Source organism: Ovis canadensis, chromosome 9, assembly GCF_042477335.2.
Source record: "Ovis canadensis isolate MfBH-ARS-UI-01 breed Bighorn chromosome 9, ARS-UI_OviCan_v2, whole genome shotgun sequence".
NCBI classification, from domain to species: Eukaryota; Metazoa; Chordata; class Mammalia; order Artiodactyla; family Bovidae; genus Ovis; species Ovis canadensis.
The window spans coordinates 84,446,389-84,466,575 of NC_091253.1; the positions used below are offsets into that span (position 1 = coordinate 84,446,389).

The 20,187-nt window shown below is 42.2% G+C and overlaps 2 long non-coding RNA genes across 2 annotated transcripts; one reads left to right on the forward strand and one right to left on the reverse strand.

Annotated features, from left to right (window-relative positions):
- Positions 1–977: 977 nt before the first annotated feature.
- On the forward strand, positions 978–14,989 carry LOC138445917 (uncharacterized). Its single transcript, XR_011259046.1, has 3 exons — positions 978–1,270; positions 3,313–3,352; positions 14,723–14,989. It is a non-coding gene; the product is annotated as an uncharacterized lncRNA (long non-coding RNA).
- LOC138445918 (uncharacterized) lies at positions 10,262–17,366 on the reverse strand. The gene is made up of 3 exons (XR_011259047.1): positions 17,241–17,366; positions 10,721–10,764; positions 10,262–10,321 (listed from the first exon to the last, which is right to left on the reverse strand). It is a non-coding gene; the product is annotated as an uncharacterized lncRNA (long non-coding RNA).
- Positions 17,367–20,187: the final 2,821 nt, after the last annotated feature.

The following is a 20,187-nucleotide window of genomic DNA, read 5'->3' on the forward strand; positions in this document are numbered from 1 at the left end:
GCCTGTGCACCACAGCTACTGAAGCCCGAACGCTGTAGAGCCTGTGCTCCGAAACAAGAGAAGCCACCGCAATGAGAGGCCCATGCACTGCAGTTAGAGTGTCGCTCCTGCTCTCTGCAACTAGCGAAAAGTCCACACAGCAACAAACACCCAGCAGAGTCAAGTAAATAAATGAATAAAACATTGTATAGATCCCCATGCTCAACTCAAGGTCTGAGAATCTGTATTTTGAATGAACACCTGCCTTTTGACTGACACGTCCCTCGATTCAAAATGACTTGGCAGCAAGAAAGCTGGTTGTCATTTGTCTGTTTGTTGTGGTAACAGATCCTCTGGCTTTCTCTTAAAACTTCCTTCCAGGGTGCTGAAGATGGCCCGGATGTGGGACCAACATCTGTCCGCTGCTGCACCTCTGTCTCATCTCTTTTGCTCATCATTATTCACTTTTTCTCTTGTACCATTTCTTCACTGGGAAATGAAGCTCATCTGATGAATGTTGAAATGATAACCATCACTCATGAGAGCTTTTATCTATGACTTGCAGTACCTTAATTTTTTTTTTCTCCTTCCTTGGACCCTTCTTCAGAAGAGTGTGGTAAGTCACTTTAGTCATGTCTGACTCTTTGCAACCCCATGGACTGTATGTAGCCCTCCAGGCTTCTCTACCCATGGGATTTTCCAGTCAAGAATGCTGGAGTGGGTTGCCATTTCCTCTTCCAGGGGATCCTCCCCACCCAGGGTTTGAACTGGCATCTCTTAGTTCTCCTGCCCTGGCAGGCGGGTTCTTTACCACTAGTGCTGCCTGGGAAGCCCCTTTCAGAACAGAGTAATGGTTTCAAATGCATAAAATAAAAAGGAAACCAATCATATTGAAATACTGTTCTGAAACTGTGCTTTAAAATGTGAAATATAAAACATAGATGTTCTTCTTTATTAATACATTAGAAAATAAGACCTAGAGGCAGGTTTAGTCGTGTTCTTTTTTATTTTCATTTTTCCCTTTAATTTCTGGCTGTCCTGGGTTGTGGTTGCTTTGCGCGGGCTTTCTCTAGTTGTGGCGAGTGGGGTTGCACTTCCTTTGTTGCCTGGGTTTCTCATCACAGCGGCTTCTCTTGTGGTGGAGCACAGGCTCTAGGCGAGTGGCCTTCAGTAGCTGCAGCTCACAGGCTCTCCAGCACAGGCTCAATAGTCCGGTGCACGGGCTTAGCTGCTCCACAGCATGTGGAATCTTCTGAGACCGGAGATTGAACACTGTTCCCTTCATTGGCAGGTAATGCTTATCCACTGTGCCATCAAGGAAGTCCTGATAGTATTCTTAATTTCAAAGTAGGATGAGTATACACAGTGTTTTGAAATAGTCACAGCAACTGAAATATTATGTGAAAATACCTATGATTTTTATGGGTGACCAAGTCTTAGGTAGTGCTAAGTTTTGTTCTCTATATTCAAAATTAAAATTTCAGTTAGACAAGAGTGAAAATAAAAATTCAATTTTCCCTTCCTCCAAGTTCATGCACTCCCTGAATTCAAGGTCCTTGGAATGTGGGTTCAGGTTAAGAAATCTTGCCTTAATCAAATGACTTGGTTAATCATAGCAATTCTAGTCATTGCAGCTGGCCAGGGAAGGCTCTTCCTACACAGACAGGCTGTGTGGTGAATTTTTTAGCCATAAGTCTCTGACCATATTGCCTGGCAGTTAGGAAGCGATTGGAAATTCGGAGGAAGCTTCTCTACCTTGGGTGTGTTTCTGTGTTGCGTCCCCATCCAGCTCCGTCTATCTCAGCTATGCCCCAGGCCTTCCGGCTCCCATCCCATCCTCCTCTGGCACCTTCAGCCTCTTTCCTCCTCGCTGTCAGGCTTAAATGCTCCATTTTGTGCCTGCTCCACTCCCTCCCCTTCGCCTTCTTCTGCTTCACAAAACCCCCACCTGCTCTGGGAGCTGACGTAGCTGTGTTCTCCAGGGTGTCAACAGGTGCTTACAAACTCTCCAGGCTCTAGTTCCATGAGAGATACAAAAAAAATGCCATTGCTCTGGTCCCACCAATCAGCCAGGTTTGGAAATAATTTTTTTCACTCTGTGGTTTCTGGCATCAGTGATAAACACGTGGGCAGGTCGTTTGACCGCAGCCTCACTAGATGCCAAAGCACTGACTTGGCCCGCTTCTCTGAGTGTCAGGCCCCCAACCCACACCCATATAAAAAGAGGCACTTCATATCCTGGAGAGAGAGAGAGAGAGAGAGAGAGGTTATTTTGCATGTTTTACAAAGGAGGAAATTTAGATAAGAGAGGCTCAATAACATGTCTGAAATCAAATGAGTCGGTAGTGGATCCGAGATTTTAACTGTGGTTCCCTGATGCTCATCTCTACACAGAAGGTGGTCAAAAAAGTGTGATTATAATAACAATAATAAATAAATGATAATTATTCTTATTATTACAGAATTGGTGGTTTTCCATTTATGCTTTCCCTGGAAGCAGATTCTGAGACAAGGAATACCCATTTGAAAAGGACACATTAGGGAGTGTTCTCGGGAAAAAAATCACTAGGAGAGTTAGGAAGTGGGGCAGGAAAGAAAAGAGGACCAAGTATGGAAGTAACACAAAGCAGAGGTGATTTGAAGAGGGGCTGGGTCACATTTCAGCATTGTTCATCAGAGGAAAGTGGTGGGAACATTTGTATCACCATGCCTGCCAGCCGTTGATTAAGGGCTGCTCTTGGGGGTTGTGCAGGGGGCAGAATCATCAGGGAAAGTTGGTTCTCTTAGGAGCAACAGGCAAAGCAATGGCAGAGAAGGTCTGGCTGCTGGTGGAAAGCACCCCCAGAACCACACTGACAGCATCTGCCAGGGTGATCTTGAACATGAAGAAGCCTTTTAAAGGAAACACCGTAGAGTTCTGATTTTCCTGTTTGGTTTCCATATGGATACCTCAGCTTCCCCTCAGAACCACATGCAACCTTAGAGACAACACTGAAGATGCTAAGTAAACATTGTGGGCTGACTGAAATCACTTTATTATTTCAGCACCATAGGAATCTAGGTCGTGGCTAGCCTCCAAGCTCCCTTCCTGCTGGGTCTCTAGCAGCAAGACTTCCTCTCGTTCTCCATGTTTCTGTTATTCTTCTGGGCCGGGGGAGGTAGATTGCTCTTGTACATATGATTCAGCTTTTCAGAGGAACTCATGACAGTCATGTGGGATGTGTTTCATTTTGTACAGTTTAACTGTATATTAGTAACAGGGCTTACTGGATGATTCTGCTTTTCCAACAAAACTGGAAAGGAAAAAATCATTCAAGATTTTTTTTTTACTAGGAGACTGCAAAAGAAGGAAACATAAATGTCTATTCTCTTTGTAAGTATTCATCTTAAGTAATAGAGAAGAATGGCTTTTTTCCAAAAATGTATGAATAAGTGACTTTTTTCAGTCTCAGATGAGATAGATGCTGTTAGGCCCATTCTCTAGGTTTTTGGGGTTCTTCAATTAGTTTGCAGATGGAATATTAAAACAGATTTACTATAGGGAAATGAAAAACAATGGGGCAACTAATAATTGTTTCATACACTACAACTTAAAATATTAGAAACAGTGAAAATTCTTGTTAAGTAAACTTAACAGAAAATAGTTTGGACAGTTCTCATGTTCTTGTTATGTTATTTTTCATACGGAGAGAGTGTCTTGTCTATGCCTCTATGGAGAATTGCATATCTTACTAAGTCTGGATCAGTTGCCAACATATGATCCTTTATGCTTTCAAAACTGTGAAAATTTTCCAAGAGTTGCTTCAACATGAGCTATTTGGAGGTCCACCTCTTCTGTATCATCTTCGTCTTTATCTACAACCACTTTCTCAGTTACGTCATTAGCTCTGTCCTCAGAGTTCCTCTGCTGCCCATCTAAGGTCTTCCAAAGGGCAGTGTGTCCAAGTTCCCACAGCCAACTGCTTTCTCTACACCTTCATTCCATTCAAATTTCACTTGCAGTTTGTTACCCCCTTTTGGATTTTTTTTGCTGCAATTTTATCTTTGTTGGCCAATTCCTCTTTCTAGTGTTCATTCTTATAAACTGTCACATGGATTTATTGACAAAGAAACAGGAAACACAACTAGATGCTTGGCTATGTTGTGTGAGCTGAACAAAGATGTGCTGTGACCAGTCACCGACCAACTTTGAAAGAAGTGATGTGATTGATTACCGATCATGATACGCATCATCAATTTACATAGTGACTTGTAAATCAAAGAGCTAACAGGGAGATTTGTACCCTATGCAGTTATGTAGGATTAATACACTGTTATGGGTTCCCCTGGTGGCTCAGACAGAAAAGAATCTGCCTGCAATGCAGGAGACCTGGGTTCGATCCCTGAGTCAGGAAGATCCCCTGGAGGAGGGAATGGCAATCCGCTCGAGTATTCTGGCCTGGAGAATGTCATGAACAGGGGAGCCTGGCAGGCTACAGTCCATGAGGCCGCAAAGAGTCGGACACGTCTGAATTGACTTAGCACCACTCACACAATACACTGTAATAACTGAAATTTGAACCACGTTGTTAGAGGACTGATGTGATATAACTAAGTCATGATAAGGAAGTTTGTGCATATTGAAACTATGCAAAGCCAGAACTAACTGTTCTTCCAACACTTATCATGACTGACCTAGCTGCTACTATACAATGTCCAATTTGCCTGCAACAGAGACTGATACCAGCCCCTGATGTGACATTGTTCCTCATTGAAACCAACTGGCCCTGAATGGCAAGTTTGCCACATTAGGCCCCTTCCATTTTGGAAAGGTGGGCAGTTTGCTCCCATATGTTTTGGGTAAGAGCTCTCCTTTCCTTCCTGCAGAGTCTCACCCAGCACCACTGTCTGAGGACTTACAGAGTATGACTCACCAGCACCAGATCCCATATAGTATGGTGTCAGACCAGGAGACTGGCTCAACAGGAAAGCAGGTGTGGAAAGGGGCCATGACTGGATTCCATGGATCATACCACCCAGAAACTGCCGGGCTGACGGTCCTGGAACAGCCTGCTGAAGACAGGGCTAAAGGGTCAACTCTGAGAGTTTTCTTTGTGAGGATGTGGCCTCCAGAGAAAAATATGTGTACCTTGAACCGAAGTCTTCAGATGGCTATGTGACCCCAATATGAAGAATAAATAAGTCCAGATGACCTCACTTACTATCATTCTCAATGACTGCTTCTGGGGGACTTTGTGTTTCCTGTCCCCACACCCCTAAACTTTGCAGGGTTAGAAGTCCTTGGCCCCAAAGACCACTTGCTTGTTCCAGGGGACCCAGCAGGAGTGCACTGAATCATAAGCTTCAGATGCTGCCCAGGCACTTTGGGTTTCATGTGTCCAGGTACTATCAGGCAAGAAGACACCATTTTGGCAGAGATAATTGACCCTGGTCATCAGGAGGGGGTAAAACTATTATTAGGCTTCCCTCAAAGCTCAGTGGGTAAAGAATCTGCCTGCAATGCAGGAGACCCAGGTTGTATTCCTGGGTCGGGAAGATCCCCTGGAGAAGGAAACAGTAACCCACTCCAGTATTCTTGCCTGGAGAATCCCATGGACAAAGGAGCCTAGAGGGCTACTATTACACAATGGACAGGAGAAATAGCTGTAGAACTCAGATGATCTCCTTGAATATATCTTAGCATTCCATTGCCCAATCATGACTGTAAAAGGACAGGTACAAGAGCCTGGCCTGAGAAGGGATTGGTGAGCAGGGCTCAGGCCCCTCAATGACAAGAGTCTAGGTCAAGCTACTGGGTAAGACTCCAAGGCCAGAAGAGGTGGTGGCCAAGGGAAAGGAAGATCGAGACTAGATAGTGAAGGAAGGAAGGCATGTGAGTCAGTTGTAGCTGGAGACCAACGCCAGAGATGGGGGGCAGAATTTATCCCTCAAAAATACGCCTTACCAAGAGAGGCCACGATTGAGAAAATGCCCTTGAAGAATGGATCCCATAGCACAGGCGTGGACTACAGCAGACATGACGATGCATAACCCAGGACCTCCCTTCGAGAAAGCTTGGACACACTACCCCACTGCAGGGAGAGGTGTCAGTGAACAGCTTCCAGTTGTCAGGGTTGCCACAGCTGCAGAGAGACACCTCGCCTGAGTTCACACCTTTCTCTAGTGACCTAGTAAGGCAAGCAAATAAAAACCCAGCCCTGTCACTCTGTCGCGGGTCACTAATGAGCAATATGCACATCCAGGCTCTTGACTGAGTTGAAGGCTTTGTGGCGCTACATCACAGTTCGACTCCTTTTGCCCGGTCCTGCTTCTCTGCTTATATTTCAAGCCCTGGTAAACATCTTATACCCCATATTCCATTTCAGTGTCAATTTCCGGAGAACTTGACCTCCAACAATATGTGTTCATATCTGGAGACCTTGTTGACTTAAAAGTAGTGTGTGATCTTCATGTTTCAATTTTGTTTTCTTTATTTTTGGCCACACATTAAGATTTGAAGGATTTTAGTTCCCCAACAAGGGATCGAACCCAGCCTCCAGCAGTGAGAGTACAGAGTTGTAACCACCAGGGAATTTCCTCAATTTTATTTTAGAAGTAACTGAAAATTTTTCGTTCTCTGATGGTAAAGATATTATCATTGGAAAAAAGCTGATAGTCCTCTAAATATAAGATCTCCAGTAACCCACATTGCAAAGACCACTGTATTAAGTTGTGAATGCTGTGTATTTGTACAATGTGAGCAATTTAAAAACACTTTTATATTTATGAGGTTGCGCGCACGCATTGCAACACCCTTAGTCACTGGGTGTGTCCGACTCTCTGCGACCCCATGGGCTGTAGCCCACCAGGCTCCTCTCTCCATGAAATTTTTCAGGCAAGAATACTCGAGTGGGTTGACATGCCCTTCTGCAGGCGATCTTCCCAATCCAGGGATCAAACCCGTGTCTCCTGCATCTCCTGCACTGGCAGGCAGATTCTTTACCACATGCCAGCTGGGAAATCCCATTCATGAAGTTACCTGTTCCAAACAGCTGTTCCATGCACTCGGCAGATATTTGAATTCCCTCTTTAGGGAAAAAAAGTTAAGATGTACTGCAAAATGTCTAGGCATAAATCTCAGAGGAAATTTCCCACTTGTGCTCAAGGAGAAAATACAAAGATGTAAATAAAAGAATTTTAATAGTGAAAAATTGAAATAGCAAAAGTTGGAACTAAATGTCCCTCAGAAGAGGATAAATAAACCGTGGTATAATAATAGTTACAATACCATACAGTTAATTAAAACAGGTGAAATATATAATTTATAAAATATATCAGATCTCAATACAAATCTCCAACCATAATATCAAGTCATTGAATAGAAAGTTTCAGAATATATATACTATGATATCACTTAGGTAAATTTTAAAATATTGAAATATAATTGATATATAATATTGTGCTAATTTCAGGTATATAACATAATGATCTGATATTTGCATATATTATGAACTGATCACCATGATAAGTCTAGTAATTATCTGTTCCCATGCAAAGTTATTACAATATTATTGACCATATTCCTTATGCTGTATATAATATCTCTGTGACTTAATTTATTACATAGCTGAAGGTTTATTTTTTTTTTTTAGCTGAAGGTTTATACTTTAATCTCTTTCACCAATTTCACTCACCCTCTGAATCCCTTCCTTTCTAGCAATCACTCTTTTGTCCTCTGTATCTATGAGTCTATTTTAGCTTTGGGGATTTTTTGTTTGTTTTACTTTTTTAGATTCCACGTATAAGTGAGCTCATGTAGTATTTGTCTTTCTCTGTCTGATTTATTTCACTACGCATAATATTCTCTAGATCCATCCATTTTGTTGTAAATGGCAAGACTAATTTTTTAATGACTGAGTAACATTCCATACACGTATGATATGGTGGTGGTTTAGTTGCTAAGTTCTGTCCAACTCTTGCGACCCCATGGACTGTAGCCCACAATGCTCCTCTGCCGCTAGAATTTTCCAGGCAAGAATACTGGAGTGGGTTGCCATTTCCTTCTCCAGGGGATTTCCCCCACCCAGGGATTGAACCCAGGACTCCTGCACTGCAGGCAGATTCTTTACCAACTGAGCTACCAGGGAAGCCACCATGTGTTATATATATATCACATCTTATTTATTTGTTCATATATCATATATCTATAGACTCTCAGGTTGCTTCTGTATCTTGGCTATGGTAAATAATGCTGCCACAAAAACTGGAGTGCATATCACTTTCTGAATTAATGTTTATGTTTTCTTCAGGTAAATACCCAAAAGTGAAATTGCTGGATTGTATAGTAGTTCTAGTTTATATTTTTGAGGGACTGCGATCCTGTTTTCCATAGTAACTGCACCAATTTACCTTCCCTCCAACAGCGCACAAGAATTCCCTTTTCTCTATGCACTCGACAGCATTTGTTATTTGTTGTCTTTTTTGTTTTCTTGGCTGCCCTGGGTCTTCCTTGCTGCACATGAGCTTTCTCTAGTGGCGGCGAGTGGGGGCTACTCTTCCTTGTGGGGCTGGGGCTTCTCATCGCGGCGGCTTCTCTGGTTGTGGAGCGTGGGCTCTAGGTGCCTAGGCCTCAGTCGTTCCGGTCGTTGGGGCACATAGGCTCAGTAGTTGTGGCTCGCGGACTCCAGAGCACAGGCTCACTAGTTGTGGGGCATGGGCTTCGTTGCTCCAAGGCATGTGGGATCTTCTCAGACGAGGGATAGAAACCACGTCCCCTGCATTGGTAGGTGGATTTTGATCCACTGCACCACCAGGGAAGTCTTTATATGTTCTATTTTTGATGATAGCCATTCAGACAGGCGTAAGGTAATACCTCTTCACGATTCTGATTTGCGTTTCTCCAACGATTAGTGACGCTGAACATCTTTTCATGTGTCTGTGGCTATCTACATGTCTTCATGGGGAAAATATCTATTCAGGCCCTCTGCTCACTTTTTAAACTGTTTTTGTTTTGTTGATGTTGACTTTTATGAGATTTTTTTGTATATTTTGGATATTAGTATCTTATCAGATATATCATTTGCAAATATCTTCTTCCATTCAGTAGGCTGCCTTTTCATTTTTTTGATAGCTCCCTCCACCGTGCAAGAGCTTTTTAGTTTGATGTAGTCCCATTTGTTTAGTTTTGCTTTTGTTTCCTTTGCCTGAGGAAACAGATCCAAATACATATATATAGTACCAAGATAAATGTCAAAGATTGCACCACCTATGTTTACTTTTAGGAATTTTATTGTTTCACGTGTTACATTTAAAGTTTTAATTCATCTTGACCTTATCTTTGTATGTGTTGTGAGAAAGTAGTCCAGTTTGACTCTTTTGCATGGAGCCATACAGTTTTCCCAACACCATTTATTGAAAAGACTATCTTTTCCCCATTGTTTATTCTTGCCTCCTTTGTCATAGATTAATTGACCATACAAGTGTGGGTTTATTTCTGGTCTTTCTATGCTGTTCATAGATCTGTGCCTCTGTTTTTGTGACAATATCATATTGTTTTGATTACTGTTGCTTTGTAATGTAACGTTAAATCAGGGAGTATTATACCTCCAGCTTTATTCTTTCTCAAACTTGTTTTTGACTATTTGAGGTGGTTTGTGTTCCCATAAAAATGTTAGAGCTATTTGTCCTAGTTCTATAAAAATTGCCAATGGTGTTTTGATAGGAATTGCACTGAATCTATAGATTGCCTTGGATAGTATACTCATCTTAACAATATTAATTCTCTCAGTCCATGAGCGTGTGTATATTTCCATCCGTTTGTGTCATCTTCAATTTCTTTCATCAGTGTCTTGTAGTTTTCCTAGTACAGGTCATTTACCTCATTGATTAAATTTATTCCTAGGTGTTTCATTCTTCTTGATGCAGTTATAAATAGAATTGCTTTCTTAATTTCTCTTTCTGATAGTTTGCTTTTAGTGAACAGAAGTGCAACAGATTTCTGTATATGAATTTTATGTCTCATAAATTTTTTAATAATGTAAAAACAATACTATATATTAATCCTTATATAGAACTTTCTAAGTATTTTTAAATAGGCTGATTAGATACACACTGTATTCCCCGAAGGGATTCAGGTGATAGTGAGTAAAGGCAAGGAAGATCCCCTGATTTGTAGGAAATTTTCCTGGATTTAAGACATTTTCAGCCTTTATTGGTAGCTGGCAAAGAAAGATCCCATTGACTCATGGTCAGTAGGTATGTGCAGCCTGATTTTTCTTAGATTCCAGCTCTTTGCAGAGACACAGGATCCTCATTTCCCTTTCTCCAAGGCTCACCCACTTCTTCCATGCTCAGATTTCTGATTCTGGAATACAACGGGCACTCTGAGAAAGTCTGTGGGAATGGACCGCCCCTCACATCCCTCTCCTCCTGGCCCCCCTGCACCTCCCCAGCCTCATCACAGTGAGGTTAGCCTGGGGTTAAGCCCAGTGGCAGTGAGCACTGCCTGACTCAGCCTGCTCTCAGCCCCTGGGGCAGCTTTAGGGTTGCTCTGTCAGCCAACCCTGGATTGTAGGAAGAGAACAGCTTGGTGCAGACCCACTGAATCTTTTCTTACAGAATGGAGTTTAATCAGAAAGGGACGTCCACTGGAAACCAACCCAATGAGCGAAGTTCACACATGTCTGTGGATCTCCAGGGCATCTAACGCCTGGGTTACTGCTAATAGTCCCTCTACCCTGTTCAGTGTGGGCAGAGCACTGACCTCAGGGAGGAGCAAGAAGGTGCAAGAACGTCATCTTCTCCAGTCTGGGAAGGAAAGGAAAGATGGTCTCAGTGCTTCCTGGGGCATAAACTGTTGAGGCAGGCAGCATTGTGGGGGTACCCGGAATCCACCCTCAACTCCCCAAGATTTGTCTCGATCTGATTTATCATTCCCAAATTTCACTTAACTATGTATTTCTTGCTAATTTTATTTATTTCTTCACCTCTATCCTAACCAGAGTAATTTTGAGTTGCTTCTCTCTTCTCACTTGGTTGAAATTATCAAGGCATCTGAGATTATCCCAGTTTGTTAGAGTCTGCAGCCCAGGGAATAAAGAGAACAAAGAAATTATGTCAAAATATTTTACACATTGAATTCTTTAAGGCATAATTTGAAGATTTTGAGACACATGTATTCTTTACACCAACTGCAATTGAAAGGATCGCAGAGAGCAGAGAAGATTGTTTCATTATGAGAATAAAGGTCAACTCTTTAGAAGACTAGGACATTTGAGAATTAAGCGAGATAGGGCTTGCAAAGGACCTGGCTCACTGCAGGTGCTTAAAAAGCCAGTTGCCATTCTCTTTTTGTGTGGCTCATATTAACTCTTCAGTGCAGTTTAGAAAGATTCCTGCTCTCTTTAAAATAGTCCTTCTCACAGGTTGCTGTTATTCAGTTACTAAGCTGTGTCCCACTATTTGCAACCCCATGGACTGCAGCATGCCAGGCTTCTCTTCCTTCACTGTCTCCCAGAGTTTGCTCAAACTCATGTCCATTGAGTTAGTGATGCCATCTAACCATCTCATCCTCTGTCACTCTCTTTCCCTCCTGCCCTCAGTCTTTCTCAGCATCAGTGTCTTTTCCAGTGAGTCAGCTTTTTGCATCAGGTGGCCAAAGTATTGGAGCTTGTGCAAATAAATTACCTGGGGATTTTGTTAAATTGAAGATTCAGACCAGTGGATCTGGGGACAGGCCTGATAGTCCAACCAGCTCCCAGGTGTTGCTGACACCACTGGAATGAGATCCAGGCTCAGGTTAACAAGGTTCTATTTCATGGCTTGAAATTACCATTCTTACTGATTTTCACCCCTGCAGTTGTATGTTGCTTTATCCCATGAGCCTTCACCTGTTCATCCCCAATCAGCTATTCAAATCCTGTATAACTTTCAAAGTGTTAAGTCCCATTTTTAAATTAAAACTTCTTCCCAAATCTTTGTAGCTCTAAGTGATTAATGTCATCTCTGATACTCTGAATCACATTTAGTCAAATTCTTTTTATTAACACTGGTGAAAGCTTAGTTAGATAACCTAAAAAGTTGGTTAAAGTGGGGATATCATAATTTAAATATACCTACTTTAAATGTTTAATAAAAACCTTCAAAGACACATTTGTTGACCAATTTTTTTATGTGAACCCTAGTCCTTCTGTTCAAGTAGGTCTCCTTTGAGACATGTTCTGCTTCTTTCTTACATAAACCATCCCTATTCATGTTGCTTAATATATTTTTTCTCAAACTTTCGCAGATTTCCTGGCCACACCTAAGTTGACCACATTTTTAGAATGACTCACTTTAATGTGTCTTCCACAGACACTATAACTGTTTTTTTCATGCTCAGATTTCACTGGCTTCATAATTTTTTCACTGAATTAGGCAGTTAGAAGAAAAAGCACAAAAACTGGTCTGGAAACAAATACAACCAACTGTTGCTAAGTGTACAATTCACCTGCGGGGACTGCCCTGGTGGCCCCAGGAATAAGAATCCACCTGCAAACGCAGGGAATGTGGGTTTGATTCCTGATCCGACAAGATCCCACATGCTGCAGAGCAACTAAGCCTGAGGGTGCCACAGCTACTAAGTCCGAGCTCCAGAGCCCATGCTCTGCAACAAGAGAAGCCACCAAAATGAGAAACCCGAGCACTGAAACAAAGAATAGCCCCGGTTTGCTACAATTAGAGAAAGCAACAAAGCAACACAGACCCAGCGCAGCCAAAGAAATCTTCAAAAACATAATTTACTTGTGGGAGGAGAAGCTGGAGGATGGAGCCTGTGGGGCAGAATAATGGCTCCCCCAAAATGTTTATGTCCTAGTCCAGGAACTTGTGAGTGTTCACTTATATGGCTAAAGGGATTTTGCAGGTGTGATTAAGTTAAGGATTTTTAGATGAGGGATTATCCTGGATTATCTGGATGGGCTCAACATAATCACAAAGGTCCTTATGAGAAAGTCAGAGTCAGTAGTACACGTGACTACAGAAGTAAGAGTTCAGAGTGACATGTGTGGAAAGGGCCATGAACTAAGGAATACAGACGGTTTCTAGAAGCTGAAAAAGGCAGAGGACAGATGCTCCCTCCAGAACCTCCAGAAGGAACCAGCCTGGCCAATACCTTGACTTTATCCCGGTGAGACTGATTTTGGATTTCTGACATCCAGAGCTGTAAGGTAATAAACATGTGTTGTTTTAAGCCTTTCTGTTTGAGGTAATCTATGGCATGGGCTTCCCTGGTGGCTCAGTGGTAAAGAATCTGCCTGCCAGTGTGGGAGATGCAGATTCAATCCCTGGGTGGAGAAAATCCCCTAGAGAAGGAAATGGCAATCCATTCCAGTATTCTTGCCTGGGGAATCCCATGGACAGAGGAGCCTGGCAGGCTACAGTCCATGGGGTTGCAAAGAGTCGGACACAACTTTGCGACTAAAAAACAATTTATTGCCTAGGCTGTAGGGGACTAATGCAGGACTCCAGTGTACTGCCAGGAGAGGCACTCAGGGTGCTATGGGCAGAGCAGTACTGGGATGTGTTGGTCTCTGGCAAGTGCAATAAGAGTAATCAAAAGCACTTCTACTGATATGAAAAGATACTCAAGAACAATAATTATTAGAAAAATGCAAATCAAAGCTGCAGGGAGATATCATCTTACACTGGCCAGAATGGCATTATTGAAACGTCTACAAATAACAAATGCTAGAGATATGTGGAGACAAGGGAACCCTTCCATACTGTTGGTGGGAAAGTATGTTGGTACAGTTACTATGGAAAACAGCCACTATGCAAGTTCCTCAAAAAAACTAAAAATACAGTTGCCATGTGATCCAGCAATCCCTCTTCTGGACAAAACTATAATTAAAAAAGAAACGTGCACCTTAAGTTCATAGCAGCACTATTTACAAAATCAAAGACATGGAAACAGCCTAAATGTCCATCAACAAATGAGCAGATAAAGAAGAGGTTGGTGCCCACAATGGAATATTACTCAGTCACAAAAAAAAGAATAAAATTATGCCATTTTCAGAAACGTGGATGAACCTAGAGATTATCATACTAAGAGAAGTAAGTCAGAAAGAGAAAGATAAATACCATATGATGTCACTTATGTGTGGAGTCTAAAATATGACAGAAATGAACTTCTCTGTGAAAGAGGAACAGACTCACAGACATGTGCAACAGACTTGTGGTTGCCAAGGGGGAGGGGGTTGGGGGAGGGATGGATTGGGACTTTGGAGTTAGCAGATGCAAACTAGTATATATAGAACGGATAAACAGCAAGGTCCTGGCACAGGGAACTAGGTTCAATATCCTGCAATTCAATAATGGCAAAGAATATTTAAAAGAGAGAGAGTGTGTGTGTGTGTGTGTGTGTGTGTGTGTGTATAACTGAATCACTTTGCTGTACCATAGAAATTAACACAGCTTTTTAAATCAACTAAAATTTTTTAGAAGAGTACTTCTACTGTAATTAATTTAGAATTGTATTTGTTCACTAAATCTTTCATATGTCTTACCAGATGGACAGTGAGTTTTTCGAGGGCATCAACATATTGTCTTGCTAGCTTTGCATCTTGAGAGATAGCATTTTAAATCTGCAAATAATGATTTTAGTTATTTATAATTTCAAAACTGTCAGGGTGGAACTTCTGTGGCTTAATCTTTAGACTAGTGTAATTAAGTTGTTTTTTTTTTCTTTCTATCAAAAAAGATGTATTCTCTCCCCCTACCAATGCAGGTGACACAAGCTCGATCCCTGATGCTGGAAGATCCCCCATGCAGCGGAGCAACTAAGCCCAGGCACCACAGCTATTGAGCCTGTGCCGCAACTACTGAAACCTGCAGGCCTAGAGCCTGTGCTCCAAAACAAGAGAAGCCACTGCAATGAGAAGCCTTCGCAGCACAACTAGAGAGGAGCCCCCACTCATCACAGCTAGAGAAAAACCCTTGTAGCAACAAAAACCCAGCACAGCCAGAAATAAATACATAATTTTTTTTAAAGAAAGTTATATTCTCTACTGTACTAAAAACCTGCAATCTAGGAGATAGGAGATGAATGAAACATAACAAAGGCTTTAGAGTCTTAGCCTGTTTCCTTCTACTGCCAACACTGTGGCCTTGGACCTATTGCGAAACCTCCCTTACCTTGAGTTCAGTTCAGTCGCTCAGTCATGTCCAACTCTTTGCGACCCCATGAATTGCAGCACACCAGGCCTCCCTGTCCATCACCAACTCCTGGAGTTCACCCAAACTCACGTCCATCGAGTCAGTGATGCCATCCAGCCATCTCATCCTCTGTCATCCCTTTCTCCTCCTGCCCCCAATCCCTCCCAGCATCAGAGTCTTTTCCAATGAGTCAACTCTTCGCATGAGGTGGTCAAAGTATTGGAGTTTCAGCTTTAGCATCAGTCCTTCCAATGAACACCCAGGACCGATCTCCTTTAGAATGGACTAGTTGGATCTCCTTGCAGTCCAAGGGACTCTCAAGAATCTTCTCTAACACCACAGTTCAAAAGCATCAGTTCTTCAGCGTTCAACTTTCTTCACAGTCCAACTCTCACATCCATACATGACCACTGGAAAAACCATAGCCTTGACTAGGCGGAACTTTGTTGGCAAAGTAATATCTCTGCTTTTCAATAGGCTATCTAGGTTGGTCATAACTTTTCTTCCAAGGAGTAAGGGTCTTTTAATTTCATGGCTCAGTCACCATCTGCAGTGATTTTGGAGCCCAGAAAAATAAAGTGTGACACTGCTCCCACTGCTTCCCCATCTATTTCCCATGAAGGGATGGGACCAGATGCCATGATCTTCGTTTTCTGAATGTTGAGCTTTAAGCCAACATTCACTCTCCTCTTTCACTTTCATCAAGAGGCTTTTTAGTTCCTCTTCACTTTCTGCCATAAGGGTGGTGTCATCTGCATATCTGAGGTTACTGATATTTCTCCCAGAAATCGTGATTCCAGCTTGTGCTTCTTCCAGCCCAGCATTTCTCATGATGTGCTCTGCATAGAAGTTAAATAAGCAGGGTGACAATATACAGCCTTGACATACTCCTTTTCCTATTTGGAACCAGTCTGTTGTTCCATGTCCAGTTCTAACTGTTGCTTCCTGACCTGCATATAGGTTTCTTAAGAGGCAGGCCAGGTGGTCTGGTATTCCCATCTCTTGAAGAATTTCCCACAGTTTATTGTGATCCACACAGTCAAAGGCTTTGGCATAGTCAATAAAGTAGAAATAGATGTTTTTCTGGAACTCTCTTCCTTTTTCCATGATCCAACAGATGTTGGCAATTTGATCTCTGGTTCCTCTGCCTTTTCTAAAAGCAACTTGAACATCTGGAAGTTCACAGTTCACGTATTGCTGAAGCCTGGCTTGCAGAATTTTGAGCATTACTTTAGTAGCATGTGAGATGAGTGCAATTGTGTGGTAGTTTGAGCAGTCTTTGGCATTGCCTTTCTTTGGAATTGGAGTGAAAACTGACCTTTTCCAGTTCTGTGGCCACTGCTGAGTTTTCCAAATTTGCTGGCATATTGTGTGCAGCACTTTCACAGCATCATCTTTCAGGATTTGAAATAGCTCTACCGGAATTCTGTCATCTCCACTAGCTTTGTTCGTAGTGATGCTTTCTAAGGCCCACTTGACTTCACATTCCAGGATGTCTGGCTCTCGGTGAGTGATCATACTATCATGATTATCTTGGTTGTGAAGATCTTCTTTGTACAGTTCTTCTGTGTATTCTTGCCATCTCTTCTTAATATCTTCTGCTTCTGTTAGGTCTGTACCATTTCTGTCCTTTATTGAGCCCATCTTTCCATGAAATGTTCCCTTTGTATCTCTAATTTTCTTAAAGAGATCTCTAGTCTTTCCCATTCTGTTCTTTTCCTCTATTTCTTTGCACTGATCGCTGAGGAAGGCTTTCTTATCTCATCTTGCTCTTCTTTGGAACTCTGCATTCAGATGTTATATCTTTCCTTTTCTCCTTTGCTTTTCACTTCTCTTCTTTTCACAGCTATTTGTAAGGCCTCCCCAGACAGCCATTTTGCTTTTTCACAGCTATTTGTAAGGCCTCCCCAGACAGCCATTTTGCTTTTTTGCATTTCTTTTCCATGGGGATGGTCTTGATCCCTGTCTCCTGTACAATGTCACGAACCTCATTCCATAGTTCATCAGGCACTCTGTCTATCAGATCTAGTCCCTTAAATCTATTTCTCACTTCCACTGTATAATCATAAAGGATTTGATTTAGGTCATACCTGAATGGTCCAGTGGTTTTCCCTCCTTTCTTCAATTTGAGTCTGAATTTGGCAATAAGGAGTTCATGATCTGAGCCACAGTCAGCTCCCGGTCTTGTTTTTACTGACTGTATAGAGCTTCTCCATCTTTGGCTGCAAAGAATATAATCAATATGATTTCGGTGTTGGCCATCTGGTGATGTCCATGTGTAGACTTACCTTAGTTTCTTCTTATCTAAGATATTGATTATAATACTTCCCACCTAACATTCTTGTTGGAAGGAATGAATACCAACAAATGCTTGGTCCATAGATACACAATGGTGGTAGTGAGTCTTATCACTGTACTCTTGGTACAGACAGTACTCTGAGAACGTGGGAAGGAGTGAAAGGGCATTGAAAACACCAGTGCGGATCATCAGAACTTTTATATTTTAAAGCCAGAAGGACTGTCCAAGACCATCTACTGATAGAATAGTGTTTGACAAACTACCAGGACAAGGGTCAAAATAGCCTACTTCCTGTTTTCACAAAAAGAGTTTTATTGGAATACAATCACATCCATTCATTTATCTATCATCCATAGCTGCTTTTGCACTACAATGTCAGAGTTGAATCATTATGACAGAGTTTAAAATACTTACTTTTGGGGGACTTCCCTGGTGGTCCAGTGGCTAAGACTCCACACTCCCAATGCAGGGGGTCCAGGGTTCAATCCCTGGTCGGGGAACTAGATCCCACATGCTACAACAAAAGATCCTGCATGCCTCAATGAAGACTGAAGATCTGGCGTGCTGCAACTAAGACCTGAAGCAGACAAATAAATAAATAAAAATAAATGTTTAAAACACTTACTTTCTGGCCTTTTACAGAAAAAGTTTAACAACCTTGATCTAGAACACCTCACTTACAGATAAGGGAAAAGGGCCAAATAAGGTGATTTTGTCCACAGTCACATGGCTGGTTAGGGACAGAAATAGGACTCAAACGTACAGGCCTTGGCCCCTAGTTCAAAGCCTGAATGAGGGAAAGAAAAATGGCAGTTCTCTGCATCCAGCCCGAATGTGGTCCTGAGGTGGACTTTGACTGTGATCTTGGCTTCTAGAGCAAAGACTGCCAAGTGCCTCCCCAGACACTCCCAGGCTGGTTCACACCTCCAAGTCCTGCCTTGTACAACTTGTAGACCTGGCCTGTGAGAAATGCCAACTTTGGAGTCCTTCAAATAGAAAGGAAAGGATGCTGGACAGTAACCTGAAGTCATATTAAGAAATAAAAAGCACCAATAAATATAACTACATAAGTAAATATAGAGCCAATATTATTACACTTTTTGTTTGTAAGTCATTTTCCCCTTATGTGATTTAAGATACAAAATCAAACACAGTAAGCATAGATCTCAGTTTAGTTCAGTCGCTCGGTTGTGTCTGACTCTTTGCTACCCCATGAACCACAGCATGCCAGGCCTCCCTAACCCTAACCCTGTCCATCACCAACTCCCGGAGTCCACCTAAACCCATGTCCATTGAGTTGGTAATGCCATCCAACCATCTCATCTTCTGTCTTCCCCTTCTCCTCCTACCCTCAATCTTTCCCAGCATCAGGGTCTTTTCCAATGAGTCAGCTCTTCACATCAGGTGGCCAAAATATTGGAGTTTCAGCTTCAGCATCAGTCCTTCCAAAGAACACCCAAGACTGATCTCCTTTAGAATGGACTGGTTGGATCTCCTTGCAGTCCAAGGGACTCTCAAGAGTCTTCTCCAACACTACAATTCAAAAACATCAATTCTTTGGCGCTAATATGTTAATGGGCATGTAACGTATAAAGCTAATTTGTGATAGAGCTAACAACATCAAAAGGGGTTGGAATTGTATAGAAGTAGAGTTTTTGTATAACACTGAAGCCAAAGTGGAATTCATTCAAAACAGTTTGTTATATATACACACTACTATATATAAAATAACCAGGAAGGACCTACTATATAGTATAAGGAACTGTATTCCATATTTTGTAATAATTTATAATGGAAAAGAATCTGAAAAAGAAACATGAAGTCTCGTCCTGAGAAAGAGGAAGTCCTAGGATTCATTCCAATTAGCCTGATAATGAGTCCTGGGGGATCTGGGGCCCTGATGCCCAGTTCTGTCCTAGAGTCCTGGTCAGAGCCCCACTCAAAACACAGACAGAGAGTGGGGGCAGGAGCGCCCATCTTAAAGTAAGGAGAGTGCTAATACCAGATGCCAGAGGCCAAGAACACCGCCAAGTCCACACGTTCTTCACTCAGATACTGCTGTGGGGGAGACTGGTCGAGAGTCCGAGTCCAGGGCTTAGATGGAGCTGCATCTTCAAGGAGTCTCTAGCCCAAGCCCTTCATTGTGCAACGAAAGAAACAGAATCCTCGGGACTTCCCTAGTGGTCCAGGGGTTAAGAATCCACTTGGTAATGCAGGGGACATAGGTTCAATCCCTGGCTGGGGAACTAAAATCCCACAAGCCTCTGAGCAACTAAGCTCTGAGCCACAGCTACTGAGCCTGTGGGCCACAACTGGAGAGTTTATGCTTTGCAATGAGAGATCCCGTGCACCACAGCCAAATAAATTAATAAAGAGAAACTGAGTCCATGGAAATGGATGACTCCCACAGGGTTACAACTTCTTTGTTGCACTGTGCCAAGGCAAGTCCAGGCGTTCTGACTCCCTATGCAGACTGCTCCCCTAAGTAACCCTAGCAGAAAGGGTTTATTAGCGGAAATTTCTGAGTGCCTCAGGGCAAAATCTTTCTCAGAAATTGTCGAAGATCATAACTTACATTTTCTCCAGCTCCCTATATACCCAATAAGATACTGAAATAGATGTATGTATGTACATATATATAGATTATATGTATAATACATGTATTCATATAGATATAGGTGTATGTGTAACAATATGTGTGTGCGTGTGTGTATGCGTACATATATATGATAAGAGAA